The 13,039-nt window shown below is 41.1% G+C and overlaps 2 protein-coding genes across 2 annotated transcripts in view; both read left to right on the forward strand.

Moving 5' to 3' along the window:
* INPP5F (inositol polyphosphate-5-phosphatase F) overlaps positions 1-13,039 on the forward strand; it is a 949,391-nt gene that overhangs the window by 745,984 nt on the left and 190,368 nt on the right. The window lies entirely within an intron of this gene.
* Positions 1-13,039, forward strand: part of GRK5 (G protein-coupled receptor kinase 5) — a 162,475-nt gene that overhangs the window by 117,334 nt on the left and 32,102 nt on the right. The gene's annotated exons all lie outside the window — the stretch shown is intronic.

Genomic DNA, 13,039 nt, shown 5'->3' on the forward strand with positions numbered 1-13,039 from the left:
GTTTTCAAGCTTTTCTAAACCGTATGCATTTCATTAAGGACCCAATTGAAATAAGAAATGAATGAAGTGCCTGTCTGAACACAATGTGTTACTTGGACTTAGGGTAGGTTAGAATTATTTACTTGCTGAAAACGCTATTCACTGTCTCCTTTGGGTTCCCATTAGTAAACTTTGCACGATGCTAAATACTTAAGTAGGAATCCTGGCCTTACTTGAGCCAAGGAGAGTTTTGCCATTTAATTAATTGCCCTGGGACTTTACACTGTGACTCAATGGATTTCTCATCTCCCTGTTCTGTTGACTTCGCTACTCTGTAGGCACAGTTTTAGCCAGAGATGATAGCTTTACTTAGCTATCTGCTTTGCAGATAGCATAATCAATGTACAATCCAGTCTCCAGATAAATCAATATATAATTCTTGTTACTGTTCCAGAGATAACACAATCAATACGTGTGCTGATCACTACATCTTAGTCCGGAAAAGTACTCTTCTCAGCTCATCTTTCTGAAGTTTGATTTGGGAAAATATTTGAGCAGCAGTATATGGCAACCTTGTTACTCAAATTAATGCTTTCTAATCGGAATGTATTTTAATAAGCATTCTTCTGCCACTGCAGCCAGGCAGTAATATAGGGCATCAAAGAAATCTGTTGCCTTGATTAGCAGTTCCTTTGCTGTGGTCTCAGACTGAAATGCATTTTCTCATGGTTTGCTCAAGTCCTGTTTCCTCATCCTTTACCCACTGTTTATAATACAAATGTTAGTTAACTAAATACTTTCTGAGCATTTTTGTCTCCTGAAATGAAGCCAAACTGCACAAGAGCCTACAGAAATAACATGGAGTCTGCTCTGTCTCGATGGTGTTGCCCCACAGTAGGTCCTTGGGCAGTCCTCTGTGCCCTGTCCTTTTAGTTTAAGGAGAGCTGCATTTGAACTGTACTTGCTCGCATTGGTTGAAGGCTGTTAACCATGTTAGTTTTACTCTAGCTAGTGTTATTATTTGAAGCTTTGCTTTTCCTTCCTTGTCATTCTTGGGAAGTTACACTCCCAAGTTTACAACTTTCATGCAGAGGAGATGCTTCATAACTGTCATTTGTGGTCAGGAAAACCATTGGGATGACTTGCTCAGTGGGTAGAAGCCTTCTAGCTGCCCTGTGTTTGCTGGAAGTGCTCTGACTTGACCCTTTGGAAAATGGAAACTTACTTCAGCTAATTCATGTCAACCACACATGTAAAACTGGCTCACAGCTGTCTGCTGAGGCGAGGCAAGCCCCCCAGGCTGCTATGACTCCTCGTGGAGCCTAGCCAGCGTATTTGAAAAGGCTGAGTACACCGTGCAAATAGTGCAGACTGCTCAAGATTAGCTGGGAAGTGGAAAGATGTACTTGTCTGCCCCCTGGCTAACAAATACGCTTGTTAACATAGAATCAGAGAGTGGCTCAGATTGGAAGGGACCTTAAAGGTCATCCAGTTCCAACCCCCTGCCATGGGCTGGTTGACCCCCACCAGATCAGGCTGCTCAGGGCTTCATCCAGCCTGGCCTTCAGTGCCTCCAGGAATGGGGCATCCACAACCACTCTGGGCAGGAGGAGGGTCCCACCACCCTCTGAGAAAAGAATTTCTTCCTAACTTTTAAGCTAAATCTCCCCTCTTTTAGTGTAAATCCATTTCTCCTTGTCCTATCACTATCCTATAAAAAGTTGGTCTCCCTCCTGCTTGTGAGGTCCCTTCAAGTATTGGAAGTCCACAACGAGGTCTCTCCAAAGCCTTCTCTTCTCCAAGCCATATAAGCCTGGCTCTCTCAGCCTTTCTTTGCAGGAGTGGTGCTCCAGCCCCCTGATCATCTTCATGGCCCTCCTCTCAACCCTCTCGATGAGGTCCACATCTTTCTTGTGCTGTGGGCTGCAGGCCTTGATGCAGTACTCCAGATCGTGCCCCACGAGGGCACAGTACAGGGGGACAACAACCTTCCTCTTCCTGCTGGCCACCCCTCTTTTGATGCAGTCCAGGATACCGTTGGCCTTTCAAAGAGTTATCTTTTCCTTATCCAATCTGCATACTCCTCACCACTTATATGCACTTCATATGGTTTACCTAATGGCCAGGGAAGTTAATAGTAAGCCTTTAAGGTTCATTCAGCTTCCCCAGATATAGTCTGTCTGAAAAATGTGTTCACATGGGAAAAAGAAATCAAGTTTTTTCAGCTGTCTGAAACACTGCCTTGCAAGATATCAAAGCTGTCTGCAGGAGGCAACTTTTACACAAAACAACATATTAAAATTGATCTTCAGTGGGTCTAGCCTCTTACATTCTCAAAGCATGCATTGTAAACTTGGTCTATCCAAAGACAGATGTTTATCAAGACCAGAGAGATGAAGTTCTTCTATCTTTCTACTGCTGAGGGTGACTTTATGTGACTCATTTCTTGGATGATTAAAGTGCAGTGAGGGGAATTCCATTCTAAGTGAAATACAGAGTGCCTTAAATGACATCGTATAGCAAATCCACACAGATTTCTGTGGGCAGTTTCTCAACAGTTCAGGATAGCTTTGCTTGATTGTCCTCCACAGCTGTTCAGTGCACCCATTGTAACTTGCAGGAATTTTTCTGATTTCAGCTTTTGCTTCCTGAAGCTAAAAGCAAAATGAGTTGACAAATGTCTTTTGGGCATTGACAAATGTCTCGTTGAGCTAAACTCAGCAGTGGTAGCAGGCAACTGTAGACTTGACCTCAGCTAGGAAGGGAATGAAGAAGCACATGATCAAAAAATGTTAAGCATATCTTCTTACTCATCTGCTTCCCTAACAGCAGGAAATTAGGATTCTGGAAAAACAGCCTCTTCAGCTAGAAACTCAATCAACTGAATAGCCTTACAAGAATGGGCCAAGCAAATTCAAATGAAATGCCTGAGACTGACCTCTTTGGCTGGTACAGTGCAATTGGATGAATTGCTAGGCTAATAATTTTCCATTATTTTAACTTGGAATCAAGAACTAGAGCACTACCAAAAGGAATGTTTTAAATTTCACAGAAAATAAGTGTATTTAAATTCATTACAATATCTGTATACAAGCATAAAGAATAGGAAAATAATTATTAAAGAAAATCTTTGCACTGCAGGTGGACTGTAAAGTAACCAACACATTCAAGTTGTGGAAATGTGGCACTTCAAACTATCCCATTTTGTTGTTGTTTTTCAGCACTACAGCTATACTTAGAAAACTCATTTAACACACATGCTAAGTCTCAGTTTGTATATTAATTTATTATTATTTAGTCAAGCTTGTGTCAAACCTAAGTCAAAATTTAAGTATGTAGCAAGATTATTGTCCTACCACAGATGTTGTTTGTCCCACAAGCAAAGCAGAGAAAGAGTGGAAAATGCCACTGCAAACTGTGTCATCTCCTACAATAAATGTCTCTCCTCTCAATTCTTTGTTGAAGGCAATTACCATATGATTGTTAATGGATTGGGTGACACAGGTGACACCTGTTTCCAGCAGTGCTTGATAGTGATTTTGCTTGCTTTCACGCCCGGGGACATGATTTAGTGGAGGGTTGTTAGAGTTAGGGTAGTATGGTGAGGTTGAGGTTGGACTTGATGATTGTTGAGGTCTTTTCCAGCCTGCGCGATTTGACGATTCTATGTCTCCAGTCTTTCTGTGAGCAGCCCACTGTTTCCTGATGTTTTACTTCACTTTCTAATCTTTTCCAAGGCCTTCCCAAACTCTCTGTCGGATTTTAGTTTCTCCAGATATTTCCCCAGGATTTTGACCTCATATGTGAAAGGTGAAAGCCCAGTCTGCAAAATCCCCACTGAAAATGATAAAGCAATACAGGCTTAAGTGCAACCTGGATCAGGCTTTCATGCATGAGTTGCCTTTGTTCAAAGCAAACAGCTCATGGACTTCAGTGCGAGATTGGCTTGCAAGGCAAGGGTTACTGATGTTTACAGGCTTACGATTCAGAGGAGTGAATTCAAGAGGCATCTGTTTGTTTTCCTGCAAGAAAGCCATTCAGTGATGTTGAGGTTGTAAATGTATGTTTATAGTTTCAGAGATTTTTTTTTAATGGTACAAATGACATTCAGTTTACCAGAGAAAGCCAAGCTGAGACTATTGCAACATAAGATTAATTGCTAATTTTTAGGCTATCCTTGAGTGAGGGAGGACATTAAAAGGTAGAAAGGTTCTGATACGAGGCTGGACACTGGATGCCATCCAAACATATTAAGCGCACATGGCCAGAGAAGAAAGCTTCTGAGAACAGAAGCCGTCAAAATTGTCCTGTCATCTTTGTATCTTTGTTGCCACTAATGTGGAGAATACTGTTTGTTTCCAAAAATATGATCAAACATCTGGCTGGCTGTAGAAATGCACTATGGCAGTGGTTCAGCTGAGGTTGCTAAAAAAAGGTTACCTTCTGAACCAGTGACGCTTCCAAGGATTGCGTGAGTAGCCTAACTTTGGTTAGAATTAATCTTCTTTCTGTTCTTAAACTACTCATCCTACTGACAGCTACTGACACTGAGTAGTTCATCTGTTTTTACACTTTAATCTGTTTGTAAAATGCTTTCAAAGGAGGAAAAGGCAAAAACGAGTCAAACATTCTTCCCTTCCCCTTTATATCTACAAAAACAATTTCAGCTGGCTAGTTTATGAGCACCTCTAAACCTTTGTGTCAAAGGAGGGAAAGTTCTTTTAGTGGTGAAGAAACCTCTGTAAGAAGGTTTCCAAAGATTTATTGAAACACTGTGTGTGGAGAAGCAATAATGTTTAAAGACATTGAAAAATATCATTACGTACTTGTGGAGCCCGGTTCTTCACTAATTGAAGTCAAAAGCAGAGCTTCTGTGGTGACCAGTTTATGTTCTCAATCTAAGCTGTACCAGAAACCCCATGGCTGGTTAGGTTTGCAGTGAGTGGTTCTATTTATCCGAAGAGCATGAAGCCTGCAGCTGATTCACAGGACTTGCAAAAGAAGCTGATGAAACAACTAAATTTTGTCTCCTGAGACATTCCGTTATTTCAAAATTACTTTCTATGGAGCTTTGAAAGATTTCCTCTGGTCACCTATAGGAGCCAGGAGGAAATTTCTCCTTGATCCAGTCAATCTTTTCCCTTCTTTTGTTGCTCTGTAATTAATATTGTGGTTATGCCTTGAGATTTCTCCGAACTAAATAATTTAACGTTCCAATGGAACCACACTGTGGACTGAAAGTTTTTATTTGGGAAACATTTTTACTCACACTATCTGCATTGCAGTTGTCACCATCAAGAGCAGAAATATGGTTTCTAGAAAAGAGCATTTCAATTGTCACAACTACAGAATGGTCTACTGAGAATGGACATGACAAAGTCCAGTTAGATAGCAGAGCCTGCTTGTGATTAACAGGAGAGCATGAAAAATGCGTTTTATGCTTTCCATGCCCTAGTCAGAAGAGACACCACAATGTCTGCTAAGTTGTCCAAGGAATGACACAGTTCAAAGACTGCAACTTGTTCCCAATCGCCACAAAGGAAAGATGTTAGAAACTTCTAACCGAGAAGAAACTTCTTTCCCTACCCATAGGTTTGCTGAAGCCTGACAGGCAGCCCAGTGAGTCTGGAGCAAGCAAGTCAGCCTGAAGCTAGATGATGTCTATTACAATATATAAGTTCATAAACTGAGGTTGTTAGCATTTTGTGATGGATTAGTACAGCCCCTCCCGGCAGAAGAACATGTTCAGCTGTTTGCTGAGGGCTCTATTGTCTTCTTTCAGTTGTATTTTTCTGTGTCAACAAAGCTTCTGATAATTTAGTAGAATTTGAGGGAAAACAGATTCATCGTGGCTCCAGATCGGTTTGCAGCTACAAAACAAACTCCACAGTTAACAGGCACTGCTGATTTGCTTCATTTAGCTACCAGCAAGTGATCTTGCTCTCAGTACTGAAACTGCTATTTGTTTCAGAGGCACAAGACCACGCTGTTTTTCATAAGAGTGGGTCAATGATCTGCTTTTGTAATCTTGGGTAAGATATTTACCATCTTCCCATTCCCAGGGCTAGTGCTACTGGTTTGCACTGAAAGGTTTTGCTCTCACGATGTGTATGCAGTGCAGTATGTCCCCCCTGATTCTCAGGTAGTGACTGCACACTGATGAATTGCTGCTAATAATACAGCTGCTCTCCATGTTCCCCATCTGCCTCACTGCCAATTCCTACATCTGTCATCTCAAAGAAAATATCCTGGAATTATGAAGCCTTGTGCTTTACTGGTTTGCCTCATACAGACCCAGATGACTTTGTGGTAGAACAAAAAATAAAAAGAAAATGCAGAAGTTGATTACTTAAAACGTTGCAGCTGCTCCTGATGTAGAATTGGCTGTTTACAACAAATACTGCTAAATCTGAGCAGACAAGATCAGACATAGGGCAAGAAAAAAGAACGTTCCAACATTTTTGGGCTTAACACCAAAAGGATTCAGGAGGCTGTGACAGTGCTGGCAACCTTTGCCTCACCAGGTTGAAATGCATGCTTAACCTGGACTTCGTAAAATCAAACTGCCACCAAGACTGTCTGTTCTATCTCCTCTCTCGCTACTTTCCTCTGCATTTCTCCCCATCAGTTCTTTCATAGTTCTCCTCCGTCATTTGCCACTGCTTTTAGACTGTTCACCAGGCTATGGCACAGGTTCAGCCTTGGTCAGGCCCTGCTCTGAACAGGAGAGGTGTCCCCTCCGTGGGACAGGCCATGCCCACACTGTGCTCTGTGTTGGCATCTTCCTGCCATGCAGGCAGCTGTGCAGGCCCTGACGAAGATGCCAAGAGCCAGTTCTTGGGGTGAATCTCTGGTCACAGCTAGCAGATGAGCACAAGAAGCAGAAAGAGGCACAACCTGATGTTCTGTTTGGCCTTCTATGACTTTTCCCTTTTGAAAACATGTATAACTTGAGCATATAGACTTTGCTGTTCCCAGATTTTGCGTCAACCATGCAGCTGCCAAGATGACTTACATACTTCTAACGAGGCTTCTTTCTTCCAGCAGCCAGTTTAATTACAGTCCTCATGACTCCTTATGAGTGTTGGTCTCAGAGTCACCACAGATAGTCATGCTACTGCTACCGCCCCATTATGTGTCCCTCTGCTAGATGTGCCTTTCTTTGTGGAAGGATGTGATGTGCCAGAGCAACAGCAGAAATGGCACTGCATGAGACACAGTGTGTGACACAAACTGTTGCCCGCTGTTGTTGGTCTCTTGGGTCACAGCTGTGTGACAGCAAATTAAATGCAGCGTCACAACAACTGGATGCAACCATTGTTTCCAGGTCTCTGTGGATGAACTCTTCTCATCACAGCAGAACAGTAAAGTTCATTTTAGCCTGCTTCTTCCATAGTTTTGAGTTCTTTACTAGCAGCAAATCTATGTAGGGATTGGCAAATAGATCATATGTAGAAAACTGCTGTCAAAATCTGAACATACACATATCATTAAGACGGATGTGCTTGGAATCAAAGACAGCTCAAGAAAAGTTATGGCTTGAACTTTTGTCCGTTGAATGAAATATTTTTAATTGTTTTAAGCTAGTTTGTTGTGGAATGTTTTCATAACCTGAGACATAACATATGCTGCACATTATTTGTTTTGTGCAAGTGACTTTTAAAGTAACTCTTATAATTTCAATATCATGGTTGCATGTCTGAAACTTGCCGGGAAAGCAGTTATAATCATAACGTTTGTAAGAAGTCTATTTGTTCTAAGTGTGATATCTTTCTGGTCCATATCATTGTTATGAACAATCGTGCTTCAAGGTACTATGATGACTCATCCACTAGCAAGAGCTGCTATAAAAAGACAAACCTGTATTTCTAGGTTTCTATTCCTTTTTGACTAATTGCAAAAGCTACAAACGAACTGATTTGAGGACTCTTAGCATTTCTGGTTTTCATTTATCTCAGTAAGACTTCTTTAATTTCAGTCGCGGATGAATATGATAAACACTTCAGCAAAACAGAACTCTTCACCATCCTGTTCTTCAAAATACTGTGAGATTGCCAGCTATCTGATGAGGACTTAATTGTGCAACAAAGTTGTAAAGTTTTGAGGTTCTTAGAAGAAAGGCACTGTGTAAGGATAAAGTATAACCATTATTTCTCTGGACTAACGACCCACTCCATTTGTTGCAAAGTCAGTCTGACAAAAGTCAATGCCATCCCCTCATCTGATCTGAATATTTAGCTGAAATTCATGGTTCTGAAAGCTATTTCTTTTTGTTGGAGATAGTGGTGACTGAATATCTTTGAAGCAAGGCTGTTCATTTGCCAAGAAGATACTTAGTCCCGAGGAGAAATCAAATAATTAGGCAGAGGTGCTTTGCTCAGAGGTGCAGGTTTCTTTTGGTGAGCAGCACTCAGCATAAAAGCATCCTTCAATATGTGTTTTCAGGGCCATGGCATGCACCAGTGCTTTTCAGGGCAGAGTTTTGCAGAACCTTGCTACAGAGGACTGGAAGGAGGCTCCAGAGCCTCTTACATTGAGAACATATTAGATACACTGAGATCCTCAATAAATGCCTTTCTGCTTTCTACATTCACACCTCTGAGAACAGTTTGCACAGTATTTGTATGCATCTTCTTGTGGTAACCCACGTGGGAAATCAGAAAAAAATCTTCACATCCATTGAAGTGGAATTTTTTCACAGTTTCCTTGGCGTAGACCAGAGTATGCAGAACAATTTATTTCCCGTTCTCTTTATTAAAAACATTTATACATTTAAATACCTTTTCCATGTTTCCCTCTTATTTATCTAGACTAAACAAATCTAGTTCCTCAATAGCATTTAGCATTTTCTTCCAGGGATGTTTCTCAACCCTCAGGACAGTCTTGCTCTGGTCAGCTCTTTCCAGCTTTCTCAAACCGTGGTGACCCAAAGTGGGGGTCAGGCTCCCCCTGTCATTCAAGCACTTTGTCTGCACAAACAGAAGCTTTACAGGCAATAAACCAAATCTGCACACAGACACTTGGGTAGGTTTGTGTCACCTTGCATCTGTTCTGGGCCCCATTTCTGGGCAGGTATTGGAAATCATTGGATTCTGCTGCTCACCACACCTGATTTCAGAAAGGCAAACCCCAACTGATTGAATTATCAAGAAAATGCTGCTACTCATTTCAGTTGCAAATCTCTGCTACCTCTTTGCCTGTTTTCACTTCCACAGATTTTGGGACAACTCTTATAGCCTTAACTTCTGTACCAATCTCACCTATTTTAAAGATTTGGCAGTTCTGTCTGGGAAGAAGTATGACAAATCACATGTTTTGAGGAAAAAGTAAAATTAAAAGCAACAGTCTCCTGAATGCCTTCTGTGCTGTTTCAGCTTTCAGTTTCACAATGAGCTTGCTTAGCTGGTATAAAGGCTGGGTGCCTTTCCCACAGTTGCAGAGGTAACACCATCAGAGAAGTGCTGTAAATACCATGTCAAGCGTGTAGGTCTGATCTTATGAGGAGGCTTATTTGTTTTCCGTCCTGTTCACTGAAGGTCAACAGTGTTGTGTCTTGAAGGGCTGAATGAAGCTGCCTGTGGCAAAACTTACAGTCTGTCAAAAGAGTTTACATTTTAAAGTAGCTTGGAACAACATGATGCTTAAAATAACAGATAATAGGGAGTTACACAGCCTGGAAGCTTTCATGTGAGTCTAAATCAGATTTTGCTTCTTTCTGGTACTTTGGTGAGGTGCTGAGGGCTGTGATAGGGAAGGTGTAGCACACATAGAGCTGCATGGCATGGTTCTCCTCGCATTCAGGCTGTCAGGGACAAACAATGGCAGTGCAGCAAAGACAGGCTGTGCTGTCATGGTGGTGCCCTCTGCACCCACCAAAACTCATACTTATGGGCAGCATTTATAGTAGATAAAGCATTCAGTTTCAATCCTAGCTGCCGTGCTGTTATCAGTCATTGCACCCCAGTGGAGAGGAATGGGGAGAAGCTGAAATGAACCTCTTAGTAAAACATGAAAACTGTCTTGCAGGTCTGATTTGGAAGAAACTCCAAGTTTTGTTGATACAACCATAACTAACTTTGAACAAGTGTGTGACATCTCACTGTTCTCAAGCCACTGGAGCTGGAAGAGCAGCTAGGAGGCTGTCTTTTGTCTTTAAATTAGGCCAAAAAAAATTAGAAATGCATATTTTTCTCAGTATGTTACTGGCACTCAAATGTAACTGTGTGTCCATTTCCTGTTTTCCAGATAAACACTAATGTGCTAGTTGCATTTTTTCTTAAAAATTGAAGGAGGGCATCATAAAACTAAGCTGTTACTTTGTCACCAAAATATACATAAGGTTTTTATTTTCTGAACATAAATGTGAAGATAAAGGAGATAGGAGATTTTGGTCAAAACCTGGTGAACTTTTGTACTATCTGGTTTAAAAAAAAAAAGCAATCTGATCATAGAAATTGTTGAATCAGTTTAAGTTTAATCTTGGGCCATGAATCTGGTTTCAGTTCCATTAGTTAGTTCCCTAACTAGTTCCTTTGTTAATTTGATTGGCACCTGAGTTACATTACTGTGAGATCAAAATCAATTTATTTACCTTTGAGAAACAGGATAGTCATTACAGAAAATACAGAATTGTGTCTATTAAAACTACTCTATGCTTTGCTTTGAGTACAAGCGAATGTAACAGGTTTCTGCAGGTGTTTCTGAAGGGTTAGCAGAATATCCTTTCTCCCATGCTCAGAAGGAATGGACTTAATCATGGTGTGTGGGTCTCCCAGTGCTGCAGGACATTTAATACGCTCAGAAAGGTGTCTGTTCTGTGGTGAAAGCCAAGTCTGCTTTTACAGTCAGTACCTATAATGCAGTGAGAGAGAGTTAATAACCATTTCATTAGCGCTGCAGAAACCTTTTGCACCTCTCCAGAGAAGAAGCAACTTTTTCTTCTGTGAGTGGCTGAAGTGTTACCTTTGGAAGTTTTCACTCTTGGGATCCAAATGCTTGCTTACATTCATAACCTGTACCACCCAATTCGTCTCCAGAGAAGCAAAAGTAGGTTTGACGAGCTGGATTTGGGTTTGCAATTGTTTCTGGTTTTGTTTAAGATTCAAAGGCTGTAGATGCACACAATACTCAAGGAAAATCATTATCTAATGGGAGCAGTATGAAGTCTTAAGGAAAACCTTAGAAGGGGTCATACACAGACTCCCTAGGGCTGTGCAGGGTCGGCACGGCCAGGTACCTCATCCCGTATGTGTGAGGACTCTGCCTCTCCCAGTTCTAAACACGAAGGTCTGCATACTGACACCACTCCTCCTGCTACACCTACAGATCTAGGTAGAAATGATCAGCTTGAGAAAAGAAGTGTTTTCTGTTACAGAAAGTGATTTAGTACAGTGTTTGCTCTATGCTGTAATGCTCTCGTCCATGTACAGAATGTCAGCGTGAGTCTTCATTTGATATTGTTAGCTTGCTTGTGCTTTGTTCAGAGGATGCAAAGACTCAAAGGTCAATGATGGGTGGTTCTGAAAAACCAAGTGGTGACTCTGTCTTCCACAAATCACAGAACAATGGGGATTGGAAGGGGTCTCTGGAGATCTTCTAGTCCAAGCCCCTGCTAAAGCAAGCTCTTCCATTTGAGTTTTTTCATGAGCTCCTTGCTTACCCATATGGGTCTCCTGCCACCTTTGCCTGATTTCTTACTCTTAGGCAATCTTGAGCTTTGAAAAAGCGGTGCTTAAATGTCAACCAACTCTCCTGTGCCACCAATGCTTTAACCCATGGGATATGTCCAAGCCCTTGAAAAGATCAAAGTTGGCTCTCCTGAAGCCCATGGCTGCAGTTGTACTTATTACCTCATTTGTAGAGAAGTCACAGTTCATGCCTTTTTAAAGTACTTCCCACATTGTCTTACAGGTTTTTTTTCGTTCATTCTTCACCCCTTTCTCTATAAGAATTTCATTTCAACATTATGAAAAAGACTTATTAGTTTATGTTTATAATTTTTTTTCAAATGTTCTTTAATGTAAGACAAAATTTGATTGAATTATTGCTGTGGCTTAGGCAGCAGAGAGGATACAGACATATGGAAGAGGGGAAGAGGCATGCAGAATTTCCAAATCTGTTTATCCACAGTAAGGACCTTTTATTTGTAATTTGGGACTAGAGTAAACAAGATCTTTTTCAATGCTCTAAGGACTTTAGGAGATGGCAATGTAAGCAACCAACTGGACAGTAAATTTGTGTGCAGTTTTCAACACCACTACCAAGGCGCATTTCTTCCCAGTAAAGACATTGAGAAATGAGGTTGACTAGCATCTGTAAGAATCAAGTCACTTGGTCTAAATGTCTTATTATTTTCATTTAGGGCTTTGTTTAGGAGGTTTAATACATAGCTCTTGGTTCCCCATTTGGTCTATAAATCTACAGCAAATGCTAGATTTTACTGGCAGTAATTTCATCTAGAAACCTTAGTGTCATTTTTTTCTGATTTACATCAGAAAATATACTCCTGATCCACAGCAGCACAAATGGAGCTCAGCAGTGTTTCTGTACCCCATAAATCAGAGGTGTTTAGGATAACCACACATCAGAGCAGAGGCCTGTACAGCCACACATAGGCTCTGGGTTGCCTTTGAGCCTCTATAGCTCACCCATTAACTGTGCAATCTGGAAAACAAGAGGTGTTAATCCATGGCTACTAGTCAAAACTAGCTGAAATGCTGCTGGTCACTGGGCTTTGGTTTCTATCTGAATATTCCTTAAAAAACCTACTGAGCACATCTGGTAGTCATGGCCATGGATGGGGAACCTTACCAAGCTCTATGTCTTCTGCAGGAGGAGTTTTTGTCATCTGTGGCTGGGTAAATTGAAAATTCCCAAATCCTATTGGTTATAGAAAGGGGCTTTCATGTGAATGTGAAAATGTCTATAAATAGTTGTACACACACACTTACATGCATTTACACTTTTTTATATAATTACAGCATACTTTTAATGAGTAAGAATGTGGGCTGCTTAAAAACTGTCTTTATAGATAATTAGTCCCAAAGGTCTTAAACTGGTT

The sequence above is a fragment of the Lagopus muta genome, chromosome 5, assembly GCF_023343835.1.
Source record: "Lagopus muta isolate bLagMut1 chromosome 5, bLagMut1 primary, whole genome shotgun sequence".
NCBI classification, from domain to species: Eukaryota; Metazoa; Chordata; class Aves; order Galliformes; family Phasianidae; genus Lagopus; species Lagopus muta.